This window comes from Orcinus orca, chromosome 3, assembly GCF_937001465.1.
Source record: "Orcinus orca chromosome 3, mOrcOrc1.1, whole genome shotgun sequence".
In the NCBI taxonomy this organism is placed as follows: domain Eukaryota; kingdom Metazoa; phylum Chordata; class Mammalia; order Artiodactyla; family Delphinidae; genus Orcinus; species Orcinus orca.
Window position 1 is genome coordinate 23,996,227 of NC_064561.1, and position 26,932 is coordinate 24,023,158.

The following is a 26,932-nucleotide window of genomic DNA, read 5'->3' on the forward strand; positions in this document are numbered from 1 at the left end:
GCAAATATCAAGATTACACGAATCTTATCTATGGGGGCAAAACATGGGTCATGCACTATAGATTTTTTTTAAAAAATGTTACTTGGAAATGATTTCAAGCTTACAGAAAAATAACAAGAGGAGTACAAAGAAACTCAATATATGCTTTACCCAGACTCAAGATAAAGAATTTCAACTAATTGTCTCCCAACTCTGAAGGAGAGTTTAAGTGAAAGGAGACGGCAGGATGTCTCTGAGAATATAGGCAAAGCTTGGGCTCACCTCCAGGTACAATTTGAGCACAACTCTTTAAAATATCCAATAATGGACATAATCGGAGTGCTGGCCAGCAATATTCCCCCTTCCTTAATGGTAATAAGATCCCAAATTTCCAGACATGTGGTTTGCTTGGGATTGACCCCACCATGGTTCTCTTAAGCCAACCAAGCATGGGCTTTGGACCTAAGCTGACCCAATCAGAATTAATCTGTTAGAATTATGCTAGGAATTCTGTGACAAAGAGCTGTTCTTTCCTGTTGGCCATAAAAGTGGAACATATAGCCCAGGAAGCTACTTGAATCTACCTTGGGAATACTAGGGTAACAGCTTTGGGATGAAGTCAACACTGTAGTAGATAGAGCTAACAGAGGGAAAGAAACCAGATCCTTGGTAATGTCACTGAGCTGCTGGATCTAGCTTTGCCTGAAGCCTGAAATACTTCTGAATTTTTTTAACACCCATCAGCCAATAAATTCCTTTTATTTTTAAAAGTCAATTTGAATGAGGTTTTCTGGTATTTGTAACCAAAAGTTTGCTGATATACTCATCCAACGCAGATTGTCAGTTAGAGACTCAGGATATAGGACCAAGGATAAATTCCAGTGATGAAAACAAGTCCTAATGTTGGGGAGAGACTTGTGGTACTGTGTGTGATGTGATTTAGAGAATGGGGCTGGGGTTCTTTCAAACTTCCTGATTTGTCCAGAATTGGAACAGAACTGGGTCCGTAGAGTGGTGGTCAGTGGGCCTCAGCTATGAGGATATGAGGAGAGTAAAAGCTGGTATCTGATGCTGGGTGAGAGCAGAGACCACATGCGGAGCGGATCCATCTCAGGACATGGAGAAAGATGAAAGCAGGGGCTGGACAGTTTCAGGGGGCAGGCAAGCAGGGGAGTCTTGCGTTCTCAGAAACCCTGTCTGAGTGCCAAGAGCCTTCTTCTAGGTACAGAATAGTTGTAGAAGAGGCTACATGGGGAGCGGTGGCTCACAGGTAAGATTTATTATGCACCTGTGAGGATGCCAGTGATGACAAAAATGTTAATAATGACAGTGATAATAATAGTGATGATGACGCTGATGAGGATGAAAATTAACCCCATTTGGTGAAAATTAACAAAGCCTACACATGTCTATTGGTCTGTTGTTTTAACATGTCCAGTATCGTTTCACCTTTTATCTATAGTAGCATCTCGATTTTCCTTAGGGTACTTTTTTTTCTCCATGATCAGTCCTTGTTAACTGGGTGGAGTTGAGCCAACCCATAATCCAGGGTTTCAAACCTGGACACACTACTTAAACTTGGCTGATGGGAATATGGTATTTCCCTGGCTACAGTGATTGGTTGAAGAGTAGACATTTAATCTAAACTGTGCCAAGCAAACCCCAAAAAGGCCAATCTTAAGACTATTGGTAAAGAAACACTGTCTTTCTGCTGGTAGAATATAAGTCTAGAGCTGCTTCAAGAGAAAGTTTATCTGAAAATAAAGCAATTTTGGAGGACAGTAGAAGAGAGAGACAGAGACAGAGGGACAGAGAGGGATAGAAACATGGGAGAGACGGAGACAGAGACAGAGAGACATTTCTGATGATGTCATTTGAGAACCTGGCTTCTGAAGTTAGATGTACTCAAACTTTTCAGTTACACCTTGAACCAATAAATGCCTCCTTGTTTTTTCCCCTTAAGTTGGAATTCAATGAATGTCTGTCATTTCCAATCAAGAGTTCTAATAGTGTATCTCTTACACAGTCCGTACAATAACCCTGTGAAGTAGATATATTAATATATGTGAGACATAATATTGTCCCTTTTACAGATAAGGAAGCAAGCTCAAAGTGGAAAGTGCCTGCCTCTACCTGCAGAGCTTGCAGAGCTTGCATAGGGCCAAGTTCACTGAAAATCAAACGTTTTTCTGGCTCCAGGTTCAGTGAGATGCACATTTCATGCCCTGGATGATTTCCACATTCCTTCCCAGCTCTCAGATTCTATTTCTCTGTTCTCACTGCCTCAGAGTTGGACAGGTGCCTGGTCAGGGGCAGCAGGTAGTGGACCAGCTGCTGCCTGGGTCAGGAGCCCAGCATGTTCTCAGGGACACAGATGGTCTAGAAGCCTTGTGCATGGGCAGGGAGCCTGAGGCGGGGGTGGACACTGGTTCCTGGAGAAAAAGCTCATTCCAGACTCACTGATGCCCAGCACTGGGCTCTAAGCCCACAGGGTACTGGCTTGGTATAACTATTCTCTATGTGCCCAGTGCCCAGCGTGCAATGTCTGTTTAACTCAGCCCTTGAGAACTCTTACGCAACTGGGAGGAACCCCCTTGGTGATCGTGACTGTCTCCTTGGATGTGTGTGTGTAGCAGGGAGAAACATGGCAAACTCTGGAAGCTCATCCTAAATTTTTAGCACCCAGGGGAGCCCTGGAAAATCTTGTTGAACTGAGATGAATAAATATCTTAACCCCCTTGGAGTCACTAGACCCACCACTCTAGAATTACAACTCTTTGATTTCTATAGGGTTAATAAAATAATAGATGCCATTTTCTAGATTACAATTAAAATACCACTACTAATTACTAGTTAGCACCGTTTATTGAACAGCTACTATGTGCTAGGTACTAGCTTGGGGCTTTACATTCGTGATCTCATTTGATTCTCAATATAGTCCATGAAGATGTATTTTTATTTATTTCCACTTGATAGAGGAAGAAATAGAGGCTCAGAGACACGAAATTGCACATACGCAGAGCCTCATGGAATGCATATCAACAGAGCTAGGAATTTCTACCCAGATCAGGATGATCTCACAACCATGGCTTTTCCCACTGTACCTGTTCTGCTGCCAATTATTGAATTGAGTAAGAACAATCAAATACCCTCAAGGCAGAGCGTGGCTTTCACTTGATTTAAGCAGCTAGAACCGATCCGTTTCTAAGACGCCATCTCTTCTGTAGGTCTGAATGTCTCTGGAAATCTTCTGGCTGCCTCTCAAGCTTATTAAATGATCTACAGAGAGACGTTCATCTTTCTGACTGCAAACCTGATCCTCCTCCTGTCTTCCTCATCTTACTGGGGACAGGGTGGTGACAGTTGATCAAGACAGAAACCTGGATATCATGAGAGATTTTTCTGTTTCATTCCTCATGTCTAATCCGTTGTTAGGTACGGTATGGTCCCCCCCATCCCCACCTTCCTCCCCATGTTAGTTTAAGCCTCATCATCTCTTGCCCTGGTGACTGCAGCAGCCTCCTCCATGGTCTCCCTGCCTCCTTTCTTCTCCAATTCTCCATTCTCCATGTCAACCACTCAAGTGACCATTCTTTAGCACAGATTCAACCTCAATCAATCCTCATTGCCTGGAAGATAAAGTCCAAATGCCTTAGCCTGGTATCCAAGACCTTCACAGACTGATGCCTGCCCACTTCCCAGACGCCTCTTCTACCAGATCCTCTTCTCTCTCCATCCTCTCACAACATATGCTCTTACGACTTCCTGCCACCAGTGTGAGACAGGAGACAAGAGAGGAGAGCTCTGAAAGTGAGAGAAGAAGAGATGGCTGTGACAATGAGCTGTCCATTTCTGGCACAGTGGCCCTACCCAGTAGTAAAACTAGGCTGTTCAGTGTTTGCAGGGTCTTGCTAGTTCTTTCCTTCCTTTTGGGAGGAGAAGGGGGGCAAGGACTAGGCCAGAACATGGGCAGGTCCCCACCCTACATGGACGCCGTGGGAAGGGGCTCAGAAGTACAAAATGGTCTCCATCTGGCTTGCACTTAACCGTCTGCCTCAATAAATGACTCTTCCCTATTCCCTGAAGCTGGTGGCGGGCGAAAGCCAAGGCCAATAGCTTACTCTCCAGTTGAGTTGACACAAGTCTTTATGCTCTGCCAGTTGAGCTGCAGTGTAGCAGGAATCATTTGTATTTGTTACCTTGAAATCACTCATTTTTATGGAGTGTTTCCAAAGCATTCAACTTAGCTTTCATAGGAATGACCACTTTCTCTTTTGTGCACTCATACTTTATCAGTCCACATCATATTTAACTAAATAACACAGTTACAATAAGGAGTTCAATACAAGTAAAATATAGGGAAGAAAATTCCATTTCTATGAGAAGTAAGTTGAATGAAGTTGAATGACTCCATAAAGGTCAGTTGCTAAAAAAATTTTTTTTCCAGTAATGTGTGGGTGAGAGACCTGTAAAGTATCAGGAAAATAAGCAGAAAATTCCAGAAGGTGTCGGCACTCAGGTTGCTTTTTCTTCTTTCATTTTGAGGGTGCCTGAAGTAAAAATGTGAGACATAATATAGCTATGGCTTATGGAGAAAGAGATGCAGAATTCCATCAACAGACTATTCTTAAAGGCCTCAGGCTTCCGTCTAAATATGTTCAGATACATGTACATTTACATGCTTTAAGTTAGAACAAGATGTTTAGGCAGTAATATGGGTCTGAGTATTTGAGTCCTGAGGCCCCCCCCCATTCATATGTTGAAATTCTAATGCCCAGTGTGATGGTATTAGAAAGTGGGGCCTTTCGACAGTGATTAGGTCATGAGGGTGGAGCCCTCATGAATGGAATTAGTGTTCTTATAAAAGAGAACCCAGAGAGCTCCCAGCCCCTTCTACCATGTAAGGACACAGCCGGAAGGTGCTGCTATGATCCAGGAAAGGAACCTTTACCAGAACATGACTATGCTGACACCATGATCTAGGACTTCCCAGCCTCCAGAACTGTGAGAAATAAACTTCTGTTGTTTATGAGCTATCCCATGAGGTATTTTGTTATACCAACCTGAACAGACTAAGACAGGCAGCAGATATTCTGTTGTTTAAATTATTTCCTGCTCTAATGGACTTTTTTGATTAACCAGTCAACTCCCAGCCCCAGCTGTGTGAATTCAATTATAATCACCATACACAGTGCAGGGAGCTTAGATGTTGGGAGACCAGATAATAGATAGACATAGATACAGAGATAGAAAAGTAGAAATACAGACACAGATACAGAACGATACATACACAATCACCACTCTTCCATACCCAGCTCGTGAGAATGCTCTGTGTAGGGCTTCCTGCCCCCTCCCCAGGCGAAGTCATTCACTGTGTCATTTGTGCTCTGTTTCACTTTCCACATTGCATGGCAACTATTTCTTTTGCGTTTTGGATAATCAGAGATAAACTTGATGAAGTAGAAGGAGCCCAAGTTTTGAGACCAGACAGACTTGGGTTTGAATTTCCATTCTATCCCTTCCTGGCTGTGTGACCTGGGGCAATACTCACAACCCCTCTGAACCTGAACTGTGACCTTCAACAGGGGCACATATAAAGAGCCGAATAAATAAATGGCCATTGTTATAAATCTTATTTGTTACGGGACATCCTCCTGTTTTGTACACTTCTGTTGATACATCCTTTTTCTCTGGAGCTCCCCAAGTGCATGACCGTGTCCTATTCAACTTTGTATTCTTAGTGTCCCTCGATCAGAGCAAGAATCCACTGAGTTTGTAGAATTAAATCATCTTGTACTTCCTGGATGTTAATAATTTTTGAATCCTCATCAGAGGCCTTAGGGTGCTTCCTTGAAAGTTTCAAGGGGGAAGAGGGGAATGAAAGAAGAGTCAGAGTTGGGAGGAAGACAGAGGGAGAGAAAGAGAGATGCAGGACCTGGGGCATCTGGACTGGCCTCTCCCACCCCCCCTTGTGGCCTCGTTAGCTGCCAGTGACCGGGTGGAAGGACACTGCTGTGGCAGGTTCCTGGGATGCTGGAGCAGGCTGATGGAGACGAAGCTGCTCTGTTACCCAGAATATCACGTTCTGTCAGTCGCTCCGGTCCCTCTGGCTGGGAATGAAGCTGGTGCCAGGAGCCCCAGGGGAGGCAATAACAGATGCACTGATGGGGGCAGGGAGGGAATGATGGCATTTTCTGAGGCCTCGCTGTGTCTTTGGCACGGTGCTGGGCACTTTTACACCCATCCTCATTTCCTGTTCGTGTCGACCCCAAGGAGTGAAGCAGTAATTATATTGCCAAGTTAAAAAAGAAAAAATGAAGCCCAGAGAAGCTAAGTGTACCAGCCACGGTCACACAGCTATGAAGAGGGTTTGAAACCAGATCAGCCCGAAGCTGTGTACTAGGCTTTTTTTTTTTTCTTTTCTTTAAACAAGGTGACTTCCAGTCCATTCTGCTTGGGCAGAGCTGACCAAGAACACAGAATCCTGTGGGATAAACAACCTTAGGGTTCTTGTCAGGATCTTCACTGACGTAGAGTCAGGACCCCAGTGCAGAGGTCCCAGCTCTGCCATTTCCTGGCTTTTTGACCTGGTCAAGCTTTTTCACCTCCCTGAGCCGTACTTCCATAACCTGCAAAAAGGGGCAATAATACATATCCCGACTACCAAGTGGACATGTTGGGAAGATGGAAAATATGAATAACAGTTATGGTGTACTTGTCCTGTGTCAGGCACTGTGACAAGCCCCTGCATGTGGTATCGCGTTTAAACTTCTCGCAGGTCTAGGGGTAGAGGTTATTGTTAGCCGCATCTAAAGAACGTGGAAAATGAGACTTTGAAATGTTATATAACCTTCTCCCCCATCACACAGTTAGAGTTGGAGCCAGGCTGCATTGCAGACCGCCTGCTGCAGAGCCTGAATGCTTGCCCTTCCCTAAAATGTGTGTAAAATAGCTTTTTAGAATGTAAAAGAACAGAAATCTATTACTTATTAAAGTTATAATGTAGCAGGTCTTCTGCTTATAGCTTCACCTACATCTTTTCACATACTTCCAGACTGCCCTGGAAATCAAGGCCCAGCACACTGTGGCTCAGAGAGGCTAATTCACCTGTCCAAGGTCACACAGCCAAAACGGATGAAAACCAGCCTCCTTGAGCGCCTGGGATGAGGTCATGTCCTCAGCGGCACTCCTGTGCTTCTGCCTGGAGACATCCCTGTTGATGCTGCTGTTTTGTTTTTCTTTTAATAGTTTCACTCATGTTTCAGCTCGGCTTTTCTGTCCCGAGGCGCTTTAATCACCAAGGGCCCTGTTCCAAACGTGCCATGCATAACTAATGAAGGAAATAAAGAACGCCTGCTGCTTCCACCGCAGAGCTGAGCCAGGGGCCAGGTGCAGTGGGGGATGCAGGGTGCAGGGAAGTTGCAGACATCTCTGGGGTTAGAGCCCGGCTCTGCCTCTGTCCTGCTGCGTGACCTCTGACAGGCCTCTTAAGCTCTCTGTATTTCAATTTCCTAATTTGCCGAATGGGGAGGAAGGCTTCTTGGCAATCCTCACAGAGATGGCCAAATCAAACGGTTCTGCAGAAATGTTTGGGGAAATGCGAGCAGGTGGACAAGGCAGGCTGAGGGAGTGATGATGATGACTCTTTATTACCTGTGCAGTTTAGCTGGATGACCTTCTATCTGTTCCTCACCATAGTCCAGCCAGAAAGCACCAGGAGTCCTTGTTTACCAAGGCTTAGAGGGGAAGGGTCCAGCGCAACACTCCAGAGCTAGGATCACCGAGCATACCTCGTGTCTCCTAAGCTGGTGCTTTTTACCTCTAGGATGAAACTCACCTCTAGGACGAGCAAGTGCCCCAGGCTGTTCTTCATAAGCCCAGCAGTTCCCCGGGGAGGAGGTTTTTCCTTTGAGCAGAAACTCAAAGACCTGTAAAGCTCCTGCCTGATCAAGAGATAAACAAGGGCTTGCCAGCTGGAGTGGAAGGGGCCTGGTGCCTCTCTGGGCCCCACACATGCAAACCAGACATCCTCAGAGACACTCAGGGTGGACGGAGGTAGGGAGTGGTCTCGGAGGGAAGCGTGCTGAAGCTAGGTCCACTGTGAAAAGAGCAGGGGCCACCCAGGGCCTGGAGGTGGGGGGACAGGCGTGGGACAGGAGAGCATCCCTGCGACAGTGGTAGACGTTGGGGTCCTTCAGTCACCCAGCAACATCCCCATGTTGTCAGGATTGCAGGCCCTGGTGGCTGGTGGGATCGAATCCTAGTCTTGTCACTTCCCAGCTGTGACCTTGAGCAAGTGACCTAACCTTTCCTAGCTTCTCTTTCCTCATGATGATACTGTTGCCTCATAGGCTGGTCCTAGAGGTAGAGTGAACATGTATAAAAGGCTTGGTGCCATGCCTGACAAGCTGTGAGCACTCAAGGAATTTCAGCTGATATTAATGTTTGCAAAAGTAGAGTCTGAATGTCCTCCCATCCATACACTGGTCCATCTGTCCATCTGCCCATTTGTCCTTCCATCCATCGGTAAGTCGATCCATCCATCTATTCTTCCATCCATTTATTCAGTGAGCTTTCACTGAGCCCTGCCCATGTTCTAGGTCTTATCACTGCCAACCACTGGGGTTCTGAGATTAAAAACAAAATCAAACAAAATGAAATCACACAGCTCTTGTGCCCCGGGAGCTCATAGTTGAGTTTCGGGGATGCATGTGTGTGTCAGATCAGGGCCTCGTCAGGAACATTTCGAGAACTGTTGAGGGCTCAGTGAAGGGAGGATTCACAGGGTGGGGGACCAGGTTAAGGTGCTAACAAGAGATGGTGTAGAACCAGGGGAGTCGTTACCACCCTCAGGGGACAGAGGATGAGAGGAAGGAGTGGTTACTGGAACCCTGCCAGAGCTGTGTCCCGAGGAAAAGGAACTCAGGCACTACCAAAGGGGGGGCCCAGCAGGGAGGAAGCCGGAGACGCAACACCCACCTCACTCTCCTCCCCACTCCATCCTTAGCTGGTGCCTCATATTTGCTTAACCAACCAGATTCAGAGGGCGAAGGAACCCAGCTGAGAACAAGGTGGCAAGGGGTGGATGGGAAGGGGCAGTCAATTTGGAATATCCACCATGCTCTGTAAACAGCCAGGCATGGTGTGTGTGTCTTGCATGGAGGGATGGTTCTGTGGCGTCACAGCAGAAAGCCCTTTAAATGCTGGTGGGAGGTGATGAGCGCTTCCCGGAGGACAGGACACTGGAGTTTAGGGATAAGTAAGAGTTTTCCAGGCAGAGGAGAGGCAGACAGCATCCTGATAGAGAGCTGCCTGAGCATGGAGGTTTGGACGCAAAGCATGGAGAATGGAGGGCATGGTGAAAAGTGTCAGCATGGGGGTGTGTGTGCAAGAGGAGCTGGGGAAAACAGAGGCTCTCTGGGGACAGGGGGTGCTTGCTGGTGGTCCCAGAGCAGGGAGGGGAAGGGCTGAGATTAGATCCAAATCCTAAGGGCTGCCCAGGTCTCTTCTCCTCTCTAGGACTGCATTTCCCAGCTAGAGCAATTTTTGAAAAATTAATTTTTAATGACACAAGTAAGCTCTGAATATATTCTCTGGTCAAAAATGAAAGCACTACGGATCCATCACTACTGCTGCACTGTGTGCCCCACGGCCAGGGTTTGATCTGTGACTTCCAGTCCTTTGTCTAGTAGATCTCAACCGGGGGCAATTTTGCCTTCCAGGGACATTTGGCAACGTCTGGAGACATTTTTGATTGTCACAACTGGGTGTTGGTGCTACTGGCATCTAGTGGGTAGAGGCCAGGGATGCCACTAAACATCCTACAATGACAGGACAGCCTTACACAATGAAGAATTATCTAGCACAAAATGTCAGTAGTGCTGAGGTTGAGAGACGCTGGTCTAGGCTAGTTCTTAACTTGTTCTTTCACTATTGTCCCCCTAAAGAATTTCTCTCTCTCTCTTTTTTTTTCCTAAACATTAAAAAAAATACTAAACACATCTCCCCTCCCCCATGAAGTATCTTAATACTGTAGATACACTGTTTATCTGCTATGTATATCTGTGCTTTAATACAAGAAGGGTAAAATTTCTTAGCCCCCCCAAAAATTAATTTTCAACCCCTTCTTGGTAATATTACCATCATTGAGAATGCAGGGTGTGTGTATTTACACAGCAGCCACACTCTTTGTGTGTGTGCATTTTATCTTATTTTATTTTATTTGTGTGTGTGTGCATTTTAATATAAATGGTACCATGCTATATAAAGAGTTCTGCAACATAGCTTTTCAGGTCAGAGAGAATTTTTTTTCTTTTTCCTTTAGGTTCTGCATAATATTCCATTTTATGGAGCTGACATTATAGACAACCATTCTCCTTCTTAAGAACATGAAGGCTGTTTCCAGTTTTTCCCTGAGAATACAAGCAATGCTGCAAACAATTATTTTTAAATTAAACTGTTTATTTTGAGATAATTGTGGATTGACATACACTTGTAGGAAATGATACAGAGAGATCCCATGTACCCTTTACCCAGTTTCCCCCATGGGAACATCTTGCAAAATTATAGTACAATATCAAAACCAGTATATTAATGATGATACAACTGAGATACAGAACATTCCATTACCATATGGTGATGTGTATATATATTATATTATATTAAATGGTATATATAATGGTGTTATATATAATTTATATACTCTCAGAACTTCTCAAATATATATATATAATATATGTGTGTATATATATAATACGTATATACTTTTCCTCGCTAGATACTAGTCCTGATTGGATACATAGTTTACAATATTTTATTCTAGTGTGTAGCTTGTCTTTCATCCTATTGACAGGGTCTTTCACAGAGAAACATTTTTTTTTAATTTTAATAAGATCCATCCAATTTATCAATCTTTTCTTTTATGGATTAGATTTTTGGCATCAAATCTAAGAACCCTTTGCCAGGCTCTAGACCCTGAAGATTTTCTTCTATTTTTTTTTTCAAAAAGTTTTATAGTCTTACATTTAATATTTAAATCCATGATCTGTTTTGAGCTAATTTTTATATAAGATGTGAGGTTTAGGCTGAGATTTTTTCCCTATGGATGTCCAATTGCTTTAGTATCATTTGTTGAAATCAACTGAATTGCTTTTGCACCTCTGTCAAGAATCAATTGACTGTATTTGTGAGTCTATTTCTGGGTTTTCTATTCTGCTCCATTGATCTATGTGTCTATACCTCCACCAATACCATATGGTCTTGATTACTGTAGTTATATAATAAGTCTTCAAATCAGGTAGAATGATTTCTCCCACTTTATTCTCCTTTTAAAAAATTGCATTAGCTAATTCAATTCCTTTACCTTTACACATAAATTTAAAATAATCTAATCTATAGCCAGAAGAAACATTACTTGGATTTTTATAGTAATTTTGTTAAACCTGTATATTAATTTTGGGGAAAATTGACCTATTATGTTAAGTCTTCCAATCCATGAACAGAGTATGTCTTTCCATTTATTTAGATCTTTGATTTATTTCATCAACATTTTATAGTTTTCAGCATACATTTTATAGTTTTCCCATACATGTTTTGTTATATTTATACTTAAATATTTCTCTGTTTTGAGTGCTTCTAAATGACACTGTTTTTAACTTTTGCTTCCACGTGTGCATCGCTAGTATATAAAAATACAACTGATTTTTGTATGTTTATCTTGTATCCTGTGATCTTGCTGAATTCACTTATACTTACTAAGGTTTAGGTTTGTTTTTTGGAGTTTTTTTGTTTGTTTGTATGTTTTAGATTCCTTGGAATTTATTAAAATATAAAATCATAATCATGTCATCTGCAAATGCTGACAGTATTATATATTACTTCCTGGACTGTATGTCTTTTATTTCCTTATCTTGCCTTATCGCACTGGCTAAAACTTCTAGCACAGTACTGAATAAGAAGGAAAAGATCAGACATCCTTGTCTTGTTTTTAATCTTAGGGGGAAAACATACACTGGGCTTTCACCTTTAAGTATAGTGTTAGCTGTTGATTACGTGTAGATACTTTTATCAAATTGAGGGTGTTTCTCCCTTTCCTATTTTTCTGGGAGTCCTCAACATGAATGGGTGTTGAATTTTGTCAAACACCTTTTTTGCATCAATTGGTATATCCTGTGATTTTTCTTCTTTAGGCCGTTAAAATAGGTTTCAGTAATTGTTTTTCAAATATTGACCAGTAGTTGCTTATGGTGAATAATTCTTTTCATATACTGCAAATTCTATTTGCTAATATTTTGTTAAGCTTTTTGTGTCTATATTTTTAAATTTTTTTGGTACTATCTTTATCTGATTTTGGTATAAGGGTAATAGTAGATTCATAAAATGAGTTCAGGACTTTTTCCTCTTTTTCTATTTTCCGGAAGAGATTGCGGAGAATTGATGTTAATTCTTTAAACGTTTGGTAGAATTCTCCAGTGATCCAGGCCTGGAGATTCCATTTTTGGACATTCTAAAATTAAATTATGAATTTAATATCCTTAATAGTTTTAAGATTATTCAAATGATCTATTTAATATTTGGTGAGTTGGGGGTAGTGTGTGCTTTTCAAGGAATTAATCCATTTTATCGGAGTTGTCAATTTATGTGTGTAGTTGTTGTGGTATTCTCTTATTATCCTTTTGATGTCTGCAGGGTCTGTAGTGATATCCCTGGCTTCATTCCTCATTCTCTCTTCTTCCCTTTGTTAGTTGTGCCAGAAGTTTGTCAATTTTATTGATCTTTTCAAGGAGCCAGCTCTTTCTTTCATTGATTTTTCTCCATTGTTTTACTGTTTTCAATTATAGTTATTTCTCCTCTTCTCTTTATTATTTCCTTCTATCTACTTGCTTTGGGCTTATTTTGCTCTCCTTTTTCTAAGTTCTTGAGGTGGGAGCTTTGATTATTGATCTGAGACTTTTCTTCTTTTCCAATGTATGCATTTAGTGCTATAAATTCCTGTCTTAGCACTGCCTTAGTTTTGCCACATATTTTGATATGCCCTATTTCCATTTTCACTTAGCTCAATGTACTTTTTGATACCTCTTGAGACTATCTCTTTGACTCATGAATTATTTGGAAGCATGTTTTTTAGTTTCCAAATATTTAGAGATTTTTCTGTTATCTTTCTGTTATTGATTTCTAGTTTTACTTCATTGTGTTTGACGAGCATACTCTTTGTGATTTCAGTTGTTTTAAATCTGTTGAAGTTGTTTGTTTGCTTTTTTTTTTTTTGGTTTTTAATGGCCCAGAATATGGTTTATCTGTGTATATCCTGTGCGCACTTGAAAAGAATGTGTATTCTGCTGTTGTTGAGTAGAGTGTTCTATAAATGTCAATTAGATCCAGTTTGTTGTTTTTGTTAAGCTCTTTAATATTCTTGCTGATTTTCTGTCTAATTGTTATGTCTAATAGCTTTCTCAATTATTGAGAGAGGGTGTTAAAGTCTCCAAATATATATTTGGATTTGTCTTTTTTTTTTTTTTCAGTTCTATCAGGTTTTGCTTCATCTATTTTGCAGCTGTGTTTTTTGGTGCATACACATTTAAAATTGCTATCTTCTTGGTGGACTGACTTTTTTATCACTATATAATGTCCTTCTCTGTTTCTGGTAATTTTCTTTGTTCTGAAGCCACTTTATCTGATATTACTATCACCACTCCCAATTAATTTAGAAAACTTTTTTCTGGGACCCCAGTGATGTAAATGTTAGATATTTGTTATAGTCCCGTATGTCCCCAAGTTTCCTTTAATTATATTTTCAATCTATTTTCTCTCCATTGTTCAGATTGGGTAATTTCTATTGCCCTATACTCTTACTGTATTTTTCAGTTCTGAAATTTCCATTTGATTCTTTTTTCATGCTTGTTTACCCTTTGCTGAACCTCTCTATTTTTCTTCTCAACTTTCTATTTTTTAATTTGCTTCAAGCATATTCATGATTCCTTGTTGAAGCATATTTAGGATGGCTGTTTTAAGATCCTTGTCATACATCTCTAACGTCTTTGTCACGTCAGTGTTAGCATCTGTTGACACCTTTTCTTGTTCAGTTTGAGATCTTCCTAGTTCTTGGTATGAAAAATGATTTGATTGAAACCTAGACATTTTGGGTATTATGTTATGAGACTCTGCATCTTATTTAAGCCTTCTATTTTAGCTGGCTTTTTTTGAAACTTCTCTGGCAAGGGAAGGTGGGTGCTATTCTGTTGTTGCCAGATGGGGATGGAAGTCCAGATTTCCCATCTGGCCCCCTTTGATACCCAAGGTGGTGGGAACTCCTCATTACTGCTGGCTGGGTGTAGGAGTTCCAGCTCCCCATGTGGCCTCCACTGACACCTCCCTGGTTGGGTGGGGTAGGAGTGCCTTATTATTGCTCCCAGTGTGGCCTCCATGACACCATGGCTGGAGGATGGGCTCATTTCTGCTCTCTGTTTGGTTTTTTTAGACATCAACTGGGGTTGATGGGGTGGGGGATTGGGGCACATTCTTAGAGCCTGATGAGGAAGTAGTTCTAGGCTCCCTGACTGGTCTTTGCTGGTACGGGTGAGGGTGGGACGATGGTTTTTCTGGAATAGAGTGGTTATTGTCTAAAAGTTTTGTGTCTTTTTTGGTTGTCCCTTTCCCAGTCCACTGGCTAGTGAAAGCAGGCTTTTGTTGAGAGTTTTTGTCTATGCCTGTTGGCATTTCTTGGTTGCTGGCTTCTTCGGCTCTAATTCTGGGATGAATGAGGCAAACAACGGCAACAACAAAACCCAAAACCAAAACAAAATAAAACAAAAAACCCCAGGGAACTCATCATTGTGTTGTTCCTTGGATTCTGAGATCCCCAGCCATTTGCCTTCTCTCATCTTTCGGAGTCTTTTAATATTTGTTTTATATATTCCATCCAGGGTTTTTAGTTGTACTTAGCAGGAGGAATAGGGAAAGTACATCTACTCCATCTGCCTGGAAGTAGGAGTCCTCTTTTGTTGATTTATTTCTTAACATTCCTCTTTATACAGACACAAGGATTTTGTGTGTGTGTGTGTGTGTGTGTGTGTGTGTGTGTGTGTAGCTACTAAGGAGTGAAATTGCTTGGTCAGGGGTTGTGTGTGTTTTAAGTTTAGAATTATCCTCTAAGATGCTGTGTTCATTCACATTCCCACTAGCAGGGTGTGCGGGTACCCCTTTCCTCCCATACTCTTGCAATATTCACCATTGTCAAACTTTAGAAATTTTACCAACTTGGGTGAAAAAATAACATCTCACTACTTTACTCTGCAATTTCTTTGATTACTAGGGAGGGTAAATATCCTTTTCATAGACTTATTGACTGATTACATGGATTTTACATTCTAAGAAGGGAGAGAGACAAAAAGCAAGCAAGCAGAGTAGCCAGGTAATTTCAGAGAGTGATAAGTATTACAAAGAAAATAAAACAGGGTAGTGGATAAGAGTATAGGAGGTTCAAGAAATTTGGGCCTCTCAAGGAGAAAGATGTGACCATGAGAGGTAGTAACACGGTGCTTAGACAGGGCTGCATACTGGAGGGAGTCTCTCATAGCAGGAGTCTATCCAGAGGCTTATGGCAAGGAGACCACATCCAGAAGGGGACTCCTGGGGGCGCCAGAGATGAGGTTTTATGTCTAGGTGGTGTCACTCAGCATCATGGTGGGGAACCCCTGGGTCAGAGGCCTCTGAAGAGCTATAGTAGCTTAGGGTTTTTTGTTTGCATTTTGTTTGTGGCCGCACCATGCTGACATGCGGGATCTCAGTTCCCCAACCAGGGATGGAACCCGCGCCCCCTTCTGTGGAAGCGTGGAGTTTTAACCACTGGACCGCCAGGGAAGTCCCAGCAGCTTATGTCTTAATAAACACAAGCTCTATCTTATCAATGGCCAGCAGATGTTGGGTGTAGTTTTGTGGATTATGCAAAGCAGGAAGGCTCTAAATGACTAAAAATCTGCTTGTTGGTATTTAAAAATAAGTAGATGTATAAAGATTTGAATTTGGAGGGCTTTCAAGCTGACAGGGGTCTCGAAGAAATAACGTAGGGGCCAGTATACAGTAGCCATCTTTGGCTCATTTAAATAGCACAGAGTTATGGGGGTCAGAGGACTACTTTAGACGGGGCAGTCAGGGGAAGCTTTTCTGAAGAGGGGACATTTGAGCTGACACCTGAGGAATGAGAAGGAGGCAGCTGTAAGAAGATACAAAGGCCTTGGAAGTAGGAAAACGCTTAGCATCTGTGTTCAGAAGACAGGACAAAGCCAGAGGGGCCGGAGCTGCGTGAACAAAGATGGGCCCATGATCAATGAGTTGAGGTGGGAGGACAGAACAGGGGATAGGAGATGCTGGTATGAGTGGATAAGGATAAGTAGTGGATTTCTATTTTAAGCCTAGTACAAAGCCTTTGGAGGACTTTGATTAATATTTTAAACATTCTGGTTTATATTTGGAAAAAAATTCAGGCCGTCATGTGGAGGGAGGAAGGTTGGGGGGTGGGGGGCAAGGGCAGCAGGGAGACCAACGAGGAAGCTCTAGACAATAGAAGGTGGCAGCTTGAATTGGGAGGTGGTGTGGAAATGGAGCGAAGTGAGTGGATGTCGGGGGGCAGGATGAAGCCAGAAGCCTTGGTGATAGGTGGATAGGGAGATGTGAGGAATGGAGATAACCAAGGATGATTGGGGGTGGGGGGATAGGGTTCCATTCCCTGAGATGGAGTAGTCCAGGAGAGGAGCGAGTTTGGAGGAAATCAAGAATTGTCGGTATGACTTTCATCCTCCTTGCTGTGTAGTTGCTGGAGGGCAAGATGATTCTTAACTGGGCTGTCGGCTCTATAGATGACCTATTTTTGTGTGTGGATTTAACTGGGGCCTCCTCCCTGTGTGCAGAAAACTCCAGAGGACTCTGTGTAGCCAACCAAGAAAATGAGATACCAGACTGTAAACTGTTATTTAATCAAGGAGCAAAAAAGAAATTCTGAATTAGCCTCTGGTGACTGCCTATGAATTACAGTTCCATTTAAATGGCTTCTTCCTAAATGCAGGGTGTTGGAGGGGCAGGTGGGATGGGGGAGAGAGAAGGCAGTGGCAAGTGTCTCGCACCATGCAGGGCATCCCCTCATCTGCCTCCTCCCAGCAAGCCCATCATGTTTGTTCTGTCGTCCCCATCTTACAGGTGGAAAATCTGAGTCTCGGATGGGGAAGTGACTTGTCCAGGGTCTCATAGCCTATAAGCAGCAGAACCAGATCAGAATCCTGCTGTCTGGTCTCCAGAGTCTCTTGCTTTATTTTGCTGTCCCTATCATGTACCCACCATTCTATATTCCTCATTTTCTTTAAATTGTCTTAAATTAGAATCCAAACCCCCAACCCATTTGACAGACCAGAGGGTCCGTGTCAGCCATTAGGGGAGCAGCCTGCCCCTGGTTTAAGGCAAAGGCCATACATTCTTAGACCTTGCCAAAGCTTCCAAGTGGTATCCTCTGTCACTGGGCATCAGCAGTGCCCATCAGTCACCATGGCGGTGTTCCCAGTCCCGACTCCAGTAGAACTGGTGGTTCTGTGGTTTCTATGCTGCCCTTGGGACTCAAGGAGCTTTGTCAAGGTGGGACCCTGTCCAGGCTGGGGAAGCGTCTCCCACTCCTCTCTTGCCAACTTCAATAAAATTCTCCCTTCTCTTCACTGAAGACCTAAGCAGCCTTGCCTTCCTGCCCTGCCTTGGCCTCCCTGTGTGTCAAGGAGCACAAAATCACCAACTTGTTTGAGATGCAGGAAGAGAAAAACCACAGTAAGCGAAAAGCTCAAATGATTGTTTCCGTCAATTATCCTGGAACACTTCTTTTCACCTCCCTTGGGCTGGGTCCTGGGTAGAGCACATTGAAACATGTCAGAACAGCCCACAGTGATAGCAGACTAGGAGGCATATTTTTATTTTTTAACATTTTATCATGGACATTTCAAACTTATACAGGAGTAAAGAAATAGTGTAATGAACACTTATGTATCCATCACACCAGTTTCAACAGCTCCTGGCCATTCTTGTTTAGATTAAACAAGAGGTATAGATTATACCTCTATCCATGCTCTCTCTTCCATGTGATCTTGAAGCAAATCCCAGACATTGTATCATTTCACCTAATATTTTATTTCATATCTTTAAGAGGTAATTGTATATATTTATAATTTTTATACTAAAGTATAATTGATTTACAATATTATATTAGTTTTAAGTGTATAAAATAAGTAAGCAACAAGGCCAGATGGTTTTAAGGAAGAAAAACTTTCCAGCTGAAAACTTGTGCTTATATGAAAATGGAAGACCATGATCCCCAGTGAGGGATGAGAGATTCTAAGATCTTCCTGATCCTTCCACTGTGCAGGTCAATCAAGTCCTGTCCCCTCACTGTTTCCCTTTCCTCATCAGCAAAATGCAAATGAGAGTCCCCACTTTACAGATGAGAAAACTGAGGCCCAGAGAGGAAATAGGATTTTTCCAAAGTTACCAGATTTTATAGTACTTGGGCTAGCTAGAGACAAGGGGTCACTTAAGCAGGCTAATTCTTTTGGTTCCTTCAAATTAGTATATTCTAAATACTTGGTCAACATTTATTTAGAGGTGAGGCTGGGAGCTGCACAGAGAAGGATGAAGACAGGGGACCCTGATGGTTGCCTCAGCCTGTCCTTCACTCTAGCAATTCCATTCTGGTCCCAACTTGCATAACCCACCCAGCAGAACAAAAATCCTGCAGTTACCCTGCCCACTCTCCTTTGAAGGCAGTTTAGCAACCATATGTTATCCAGTTTGCCCTGGGGTCTCACTCCTGCCCCAGCTTCTTCAACGATTCCTTCCAATCCCACAGGGTTTTCTCACTGAGATGAGTAAGGGTGACACAAATGACAGAAAACCCAACTCAATTGTCTCAGCAAAAGGGGAAATGTATTGGTCGATATAAGTCCAATAGAGTCTCCTTCAGGATTGGTTGGATCCAGGGGAAATCTGTCATCCTCTCCTTTCTGGCTTGTTTTCCCTGATGCTGGCTCCCTTCTCAGGCAGGATCTGCCCTCTGGTGCAGCACAGTGGCCTACTTCTGGCTTACGTCATGTCCTTTCATCAGCCCAGCAGAAGGGAGAGATTCTCTTTCCTGACTCTCATTGGCTCATTTTGGGTCATGTGCCTATGCCTGAGTCAATCACCATGGCCTGGAGTTGAGATATCCTTGTTGGATTAGATCCAGATCATCTGGCAGTGGGTCAGCCTCTCCCAAACCCCAGTGGAGTGAGACTAGAGGAGTTTTGGTTCCCAGAGGAGAATCAGTAGTTGACTGAGGAAGAAGGATGGATGCCAAGCAGCAAGTAATGGATTTCCACTCTCCAGTTATATTTCTAGGGATATTAAATGTCTCTTAGTTGAGCCGTGGGCAACCACCAGCTGCTCTGTCCTTTACTGCAACATCAGTTGTGTCAGAGCTGTAATTAGAGGCCGGGACTCCCAGCTCTCAGACCATGCTCTTCATGTCATTTCCCTCCCACTTTCTGCAGGTGTGTTCAGCAGGCAAATCCCCCCTGGGCATCCCTGGACAGTGCCACCTGGGGCAGGCCTGTCTCTCATCTTGGCCCAAAGCAAGTCTCAGCCTCTTAGTTCGAGAATCAGGGAGTTGTTTCCTATTGGCCTTGCCATCTGATTTGCTATGACCTTGAGCACGCTCTTCACATCTTTGAGCCTCAGTGATATATTTTAAAACACCTGTAAAATGGAGCTAATGGTGATACTCACCTCCCAGGGCTGTGAGAGGCCAAAATGGACTTGTGATTTGTAAATGAGTGTAAAAATGGAAAGAATAATACTAACCATTACTATTGCTACCTGCTTCTTCCTCTGGGGAAATATTTTTTTCTTCAGCCTACCCCTTTTTCCTCTGTTCCCCCCAGGGAAGCAGCAATTTGCTCATGGCTTTGATTGAGATGAGTTTTGATGGCTTGGAAGTTCTCAGAGCCGCCCACTCTTCCTCCTCCCATCCTGCTGAGCTGACAATTTCGTATGACATCAATTCCTCTGACAGCCGTGTAAACAGATGGTGGTCCCCGCTGCCCGGGGTGCTGGGGAGCGATACCATGGTAACCTGCTAAACTGTGACAGGTGCCAGGACGGTGGGAAATCCAGGACCTTCAGACACACATGCACGTGGCTCCAGCAGCAGGCCCCAGGTTGTGGGTATATCTCAGACACAGGGAGTCAGGGCTGGCCCATGTGGCAGCAAGGTCATGGGCTCAAGTGCGGACCTTGCCCCTTCCTAGCCATATGATCATGGCTGAATTGCTTCCTCTCTCCTGGCCCATGTGGGACAATTAGCCTCATCTCAGAGTAGCAAGTGTATGGATCTGAATGTGCCTAACTCTGGGATGGGTACATTGCTGGTGCCCAATAAACGTTTGTTGAATGAATAAACAAATGGGTGAAAGAGTCCCAGAGGATCAACTCCCTAGAAGCTGGTTGGAAAACGGCGCCCCTTGCAGGTCCTGGTTGGAAGAGGGCAAAGTGTGTGACTATCTGGGATCTGGCCACCCCAGCTCCTTCTCTGAATGGTTGGGACCCAGTGCTTTGCAAGTGGTGGGAGCTCCATTCCCAAGTGCCCCCAGGGCAGGGAGGGTAAGTTAGCGCTCCCAGCTGGCACACTGGCGAGTGGGCCTGAGAGGGTCTGAGTTTATGGATTCCTAGCTTCTCATAACTCTGCCTAATTGCCTCAGTTTCCCAAATTGTCCTCTCATCCCTGCTGGGCTTGGAGCTCTGCTTTAAACTGTGGGCTATTCCAAGCTCAGAGAGGGGCAGTGACTTGACTAAGGCTGCACAGCTAGCCATACAAATCAGCAGAGCCTGGGGAGCCTCTCTCATTCTGCAGCCAGGCTTTGTGTGAAAAGGTCCTCCCCAGCCTCCCATAAGCCCTACGAGCCCTGTTCTTTCACATGGCTGCCCCAGACCATCCCCATCCCCTCGTCTTTCTCATTGTCCTCCTCTTGTTCCGCATGCCTCGTGGCTGGGGTTGCCCCCTGTCTGAAAGGTAGGTATCAAAATGAAGCAGAGCTCAAGCTCCCAGTCAGGCTCACTCTGCCACTGACCAGCTAGATGTGGCCTTGGGTAAGTGACTTCAACTTTGGAAGTCAGTTCCTTCATATGTCAATGGAGAAAGATGATTTAATAGATGGATTAAATTAGGTAATATCTGCAAAATGCATGGAAGAGTGCCTGGCATGTAGCAAATTTTCAATAAAGAGTAGTGATTTTCGATATTATGAAGACAAGATCTCTCTTCCCTGTGGAAAGGTTGCTTTCCACCAATGGGACTGACTTCAAGCAGGATGAAGAGTGGCAGAAGCACAGGTGTGGGAGACAGCAGGATGTGGGTCAAGCTGTGTAACCATGGACAAGCATTTACCTTCTCTGAGCTTCTGTGAAATGGGGCCAATGATCCCTACCTACAGAGTTGCTGGGATTGGTTGGGTACCTGGAGCAGAGCCTGGCAGAGCAGGTGCTCAGTACATGCTAACACAATGCTGATTGTGATACATTCTCCTGGAACAAGGGTTATTTTGATGTCACTGAGTGCCGAGATCATCCAAGGCCGGGATTCTTCATACTGCACTCCTGGAAGGTGGCAGCATGACCTCTGCTTGCCTACCTCTAGTGACAGGCAACTCATTCCCGTCTAGTTGGACAGTTCTGCTAGAAGCTGAACTTCTATGGAGTTCAAATCTGCCTTTGTGTGGGCTTCCTCTCTGCCGTCTCTAGTTCTGCCCTTGGGGCCACCAAGACCAGCTCTCCCTCCACTCTCTTGGGGCTCAGCAGCCTGCTCCTCTGAGCCAACAAGAACCAGAACGGAGGAGATGCCCAAGCAGATGCCCCACGGCATCCCCTTCTCTTCCCTTCCCCACCCCCCGAAAAGCTTTCTGACCTTGTTGGCCAGGCTGGAAGGTTTGAGAGCTGGCAGGCAAGTATGGGAGATTGTCCTTGGGCACGCTAAATGGGCTGAATCCCAGGGTGGCCCCGCGGTGGAGAACCAAACACGGCAGGGCCCAGGATGGAGGCCAGAGTGTGTGCTGCCGTCTCACGGGCCCAGGTTTGAGTCCAGCTCCCTTAGTTACGACTGGGTTGGCGGGTGTGTGACAACAATTCCTGCCTCATAGGGTTTTCCTAAGAATTAAATGGTTAGAGATATCTTAATGTCTAACATGGTTTTCGGAATCTGCTAATAATCATTTTTTTGGACACCTAATCAGTGAATGGGTTAATCTGCTCCAGAGAAAAGCTTCAAATGAGCCAAGCTTTTAAACATTCATTACTCTTTCAGCTTCAAAGTATTAAAAAAAAAATTATTTTATGCTTCTTTTAAAATTCATCAGCTTGGGGCAAGCTGGCTGCCTTAATAGCAGCACTAAGGAAATGTTGATAAAGTTGTGCCAGTAACAGTCCTCCAGGAGGGAGGTTGCATCCAAACAGTCTCTGGAGCCTTCCAGTTTTCCCTGTAGGTCTTCAAGTGAGGCTGGACACCTCTAGACCCTCTTGCATGGCTGTGTTAGCCACCCTGATGTCATGTCGCTCCCATCTTCCCTACAGGAGGCAGGGCAATTAAAAGGAAAGCAAGCTAAGACCTCAAAGAAAAGAGGAAGTATGTCATAACCCACCCTACTTGTGTTCCAGGCTTTGGTAAAATTCAAGGCTAGACTCTTTACTTTTCCCACTTTTGTTCTCATTTCCATCACACGTTATTATACTCACTCACAGGCATAATGGAAACAGAGATGGGGAGCACACAGATGGGAGAGGAAAGGACTTTCAATCCTTCCTTTTCATTCTGGTCCCGAACAAGTTATGGAATCCTGAACTTGCAAGAAAACTAAAAGATTCTTCAACTGAGCTGGCTGCCTGGGAGAGAGATGCGATGGTTTGAGTGTTTGTTTCCCCCGCCCCAAATTTGTATGTTTAATTCCTGATCCCCAAGGCGATAGAATTGGGAGGGGGAAGTGATTAGATCATGAGGGTGGAGTCCTCGTGATTGGGATCAATGCCCTTATAAAGGAAGCCCCAGAGCGCTCCCTAGCCCTGTCTGCCATGTGAAGACACAATGAGAAGTCTGTGACCTGGAAGAGGGCCCTCCCTTGACCATGCCAGCACCCTGATCTCAGACTTTCAGCCTCAAGAACTGTGAGAAATAAATTTCTGCTGTTTATAAGCTACTCAGTCTGTGGTATTTTGTTATAGCGATTTTCATGGACTAAGAAAACTGCAAGAAGGATCCCTGGAAGGATGTGGGCATCCAAGGCCCCTTGCACACTTCCTTCGTGGTGGAGCTCATTACCTTGCAGAAAGGCTCAGGAGAGGGGAAAGACCTCTGAAGCAAGAGTGAAGAAATATGAATTCTCGTCTTGCCTGCACTGCTGAGTGGCTACATTATTTGGACAAGGTGCTTCCTCTCTCTGGGTCTCCATTTCCTCACATGTCAAATCAGAGGTTTGGACTAGCTGACAGCAATAATAATCTAGGAGTCATCGCTGTTTGGGTGCTTTGTCTGCACTAGATTCTGAGTTAAGTGTATGACATAAATGATCCATTTTCACTCTTCCAACAGCTCGACGTTTCTTTGGAGAAGCTGAGTGTCAATAAAGATCATATTAAATCTTAGGTCTTTTGTGTATCTGAAAATTATTCCAACAGTGCTTTTATATATCTGCAGACATCAGCCTCTTGATAAAGAACAAGGAATTTCCAATTAGATATGTATTAGGATTAGGTGTTACCACATGTAACAGAAATCCCAAAAGTAACAGGGGCTTAAACACACAAGGGTTTACTTTACTGCAAGTAAAGTTAGAGTGCAGGGTTGGTATGGAAGCTCCAGAAATTCACCAAGCACCCAGCTTCCTTCTATCTTTGTGCTCTGTGGTACAAAACTTCCATCCTCAAGGAGATCAGGTGATCCAAGAAGACTCCTGGAGCTCCAACCATCGCAGTTCCCCTGGAGGCAGCAGGAAGAGGAAGAGAGAAAGGGCAGAAAAGAGTGTACTTTGGCTCAATCAGCTCCCTTGGGGCAGCCTTCCTGGAATGCTCAAAATTCACTTTCATTTTCACATCATCGGCCAGAACTTAGTCATGTGGTCCCACCTACCTGCATGGGGAGGGTAGGAAATGTAGTCTTTTAACTGGTCACGTTGCCACCCTGAATAAAACCTTTGCTTGTAAGGAAGAAGAGAGGAAGGGACACCGACTGACAAATGGAAGCCTCTGTTACAGATGCTTGTGTGCAAAGGACTGTCTGAATAATCACAGACCAAGTGGACCATTTGGTAGATGTATTGATGTAGCAGTTTGAACCTGGAACATAAAATACCAATGTTGGTACCAGTTAGGAATCTTTTGGTTGGGAGAGAAACCCCATCTCCAACTGACTTATTAAACAAGGACATCTATAAGGCCACATATTTTACTTGCAGAGGTAGGGTTAGCTTCAGGGTTGGTTGATTCAGCAACTCAACAACATCCTCAAGCCTGGGGTCTGTCCACCCATCTCTTCTCTTGTATAAGTGCTGGCTTTATCAGAGGCAGCTGGCTACAGTAGTTCCAGAGATCACATCGAGACCCAGTAATAGCCAAGCAAAGACGAGAGAACATCATTTCCAGTGACTTTCTCTTAGGAGCTACAAAATGTTCTCAAAGGCCTCTCATGGCTCATCTAAGCAATGATGACTTCTGGATTATTATTTTTATCCGTTAGTCCAACCCTCTGGAGAAATCACTGGCAAGGGGAAGGGGCAATTAAACACTGTCTGGAGCTGGGATCAGCTTTCTTGAAGCTCGTGGTGACTTGGGGGGAGTAGTAGATACCTTAACAAAATTGGGGTTCTGTACACAGGGGCCAAAGGAGGAAGCACGCTAGTAGGCAGCGAACAGTGTTCACTACAGTTTGGATACAGGTACTATCATCTCCATCTTGCAAAAATGGGATAGAGGCTCAGAGAGGTCAACTTGTTTGAAGTTAAACAGCCAATGAGCAGCAGAGATAGAGCCTGAATCAGGGAGGGTCGTCCCAGATTTAACACGCTTAGTATACGGCTCTGCAACCAGAGAATGGGGGGGGGGTCCTCAGAAATCAACTGTATCCGTGCTTCCCAAACTTCAGCCATTTGTCCACCACCTCTGTGATGTTTTTCTCATATTTACTTATATCTGCACAATGATTTACTCAATATTTTTATTTAAATAATACCACCTTTATAATTTTTCTTCACGTAAACTCACAATTTTTACAACAATTGCATTTAAAAAGGAAACTAACACACTGACATAAATAGAAAACTAGTACTGCTTGCTAGAAATAGAAAATAAATTAGAAAAAAGAAACACAGTTGAAAATAACACTCATATCTATTCTAGAGAGATTCCTTACCTGATAGAGATACTGAGCTCAAGGTCTGCTCTGTTTCTGTTATGAAGAATGACCAGGAGTGAGGAGAGCATTAAAGACTTAACCAGCACCAAGTTGAGGCTTCCTCCTTGATGAAATGACTTAAAGAGAATGGAAAACAGCAGTGCTTTCCTATGATGCAATTCAATGCCATGCGAGTCTCCTCCACATACTTGGGAAATCATCCCACATACCATTCTTTGAGAAACCTCAACTTAGATTGCAGCCTGATGGGTTAGCGACTGCCACATTACACTCGACAACAAGATCTCAGAGGGCATACAACAATAGCACTCATTCTCAGAGGTCTGTGGTTCGGCTGGTGCTCGGCCAATCCAGGCAGGAATTGATTAAGTGACTCTTCTGTCTAGCTGGGAACAGGGTTGGCAAAATTTTTCTGTTAACAAGTCAGAAAGTAAACATGTTAGACTTTGTGGACCACACAGTCTCCCTTGCAATGACTCAGCACTGCTGTAATGGTGTGAAAGCAGCACAGACACGACATAAATAAATATTCAGGAGTGTGTTTCAATAAAGTTTTATTTATGAACACAGACATTTGAATTTTACATAACTTTCACATGCCACATAATAGTATTCTTCTTTTGATTTTTTTCAACCATTGAAAAATGTAAAAACATCCTTAGCTCTAGGGCCAAATCAAAATAGGTGATGGACAGGATTTGACCTGAAGACCGTAGTTTGTTCACCCCGGTCAAAAACAAAAGCTGTCTGTCACTGCTTCCGCCATGGCTGGTTTCCTGGGTGTATGACCTGTAAAACTGCACAGGGCCATGCACATAGAAATTATTGATCTTGAAATTATTTGCACTTTTTGAATAAGAGACCCTGCATTTTCATTTTACAGTGGGACCTGCAGAATTATGTAGCCAGTCGTGGCTCTGCTCACATGTGGGACATGGAGAACTATCCCCCAGCAGTGGCCTCACTGATGCAAACTCTCCTTGTGGTGATGGCAGAACTGCAAGAAGCTTAGTGGAAATGCCTGGGTCTGTTAATGTCTAAGCTTGGAACAGGCTCATTGTCACTTCTGTCCACATGTTTTGGCCAAAGCAAGTCCCGTGGTCAAGCCCAAAATCAAAGAAAGGGGAAATACACCTTGTTCTTTTAATGAGAAGGACTAATCATATGAAAAAGAACTTGGATGCAAGAAGAATTGAAGAATTGGGGCCAATAATCTACCACCAACCCTAGATGAGTATGTTAATCATTCTGGTTGTTTGCACACTTCAGTATCAAAGAACTCATTACCCAGTCCTTATGTCTATAAGTTTTATTAGTCCCCTGCTCCATCAGCCCAGGCAGAGGCAAGGACAAAAGATCTGTGTGTGTCCTGAGGTTGATTTCAGGGAGCAGCCATACACAAATAGACTTTCTTCCCTGTCTATGGGAGCAGGGAGACAAACAGCACAGACCTGATTCAATTTGTGTAGAAACAAGGGACTAGAACTCGCTGGCATTTTG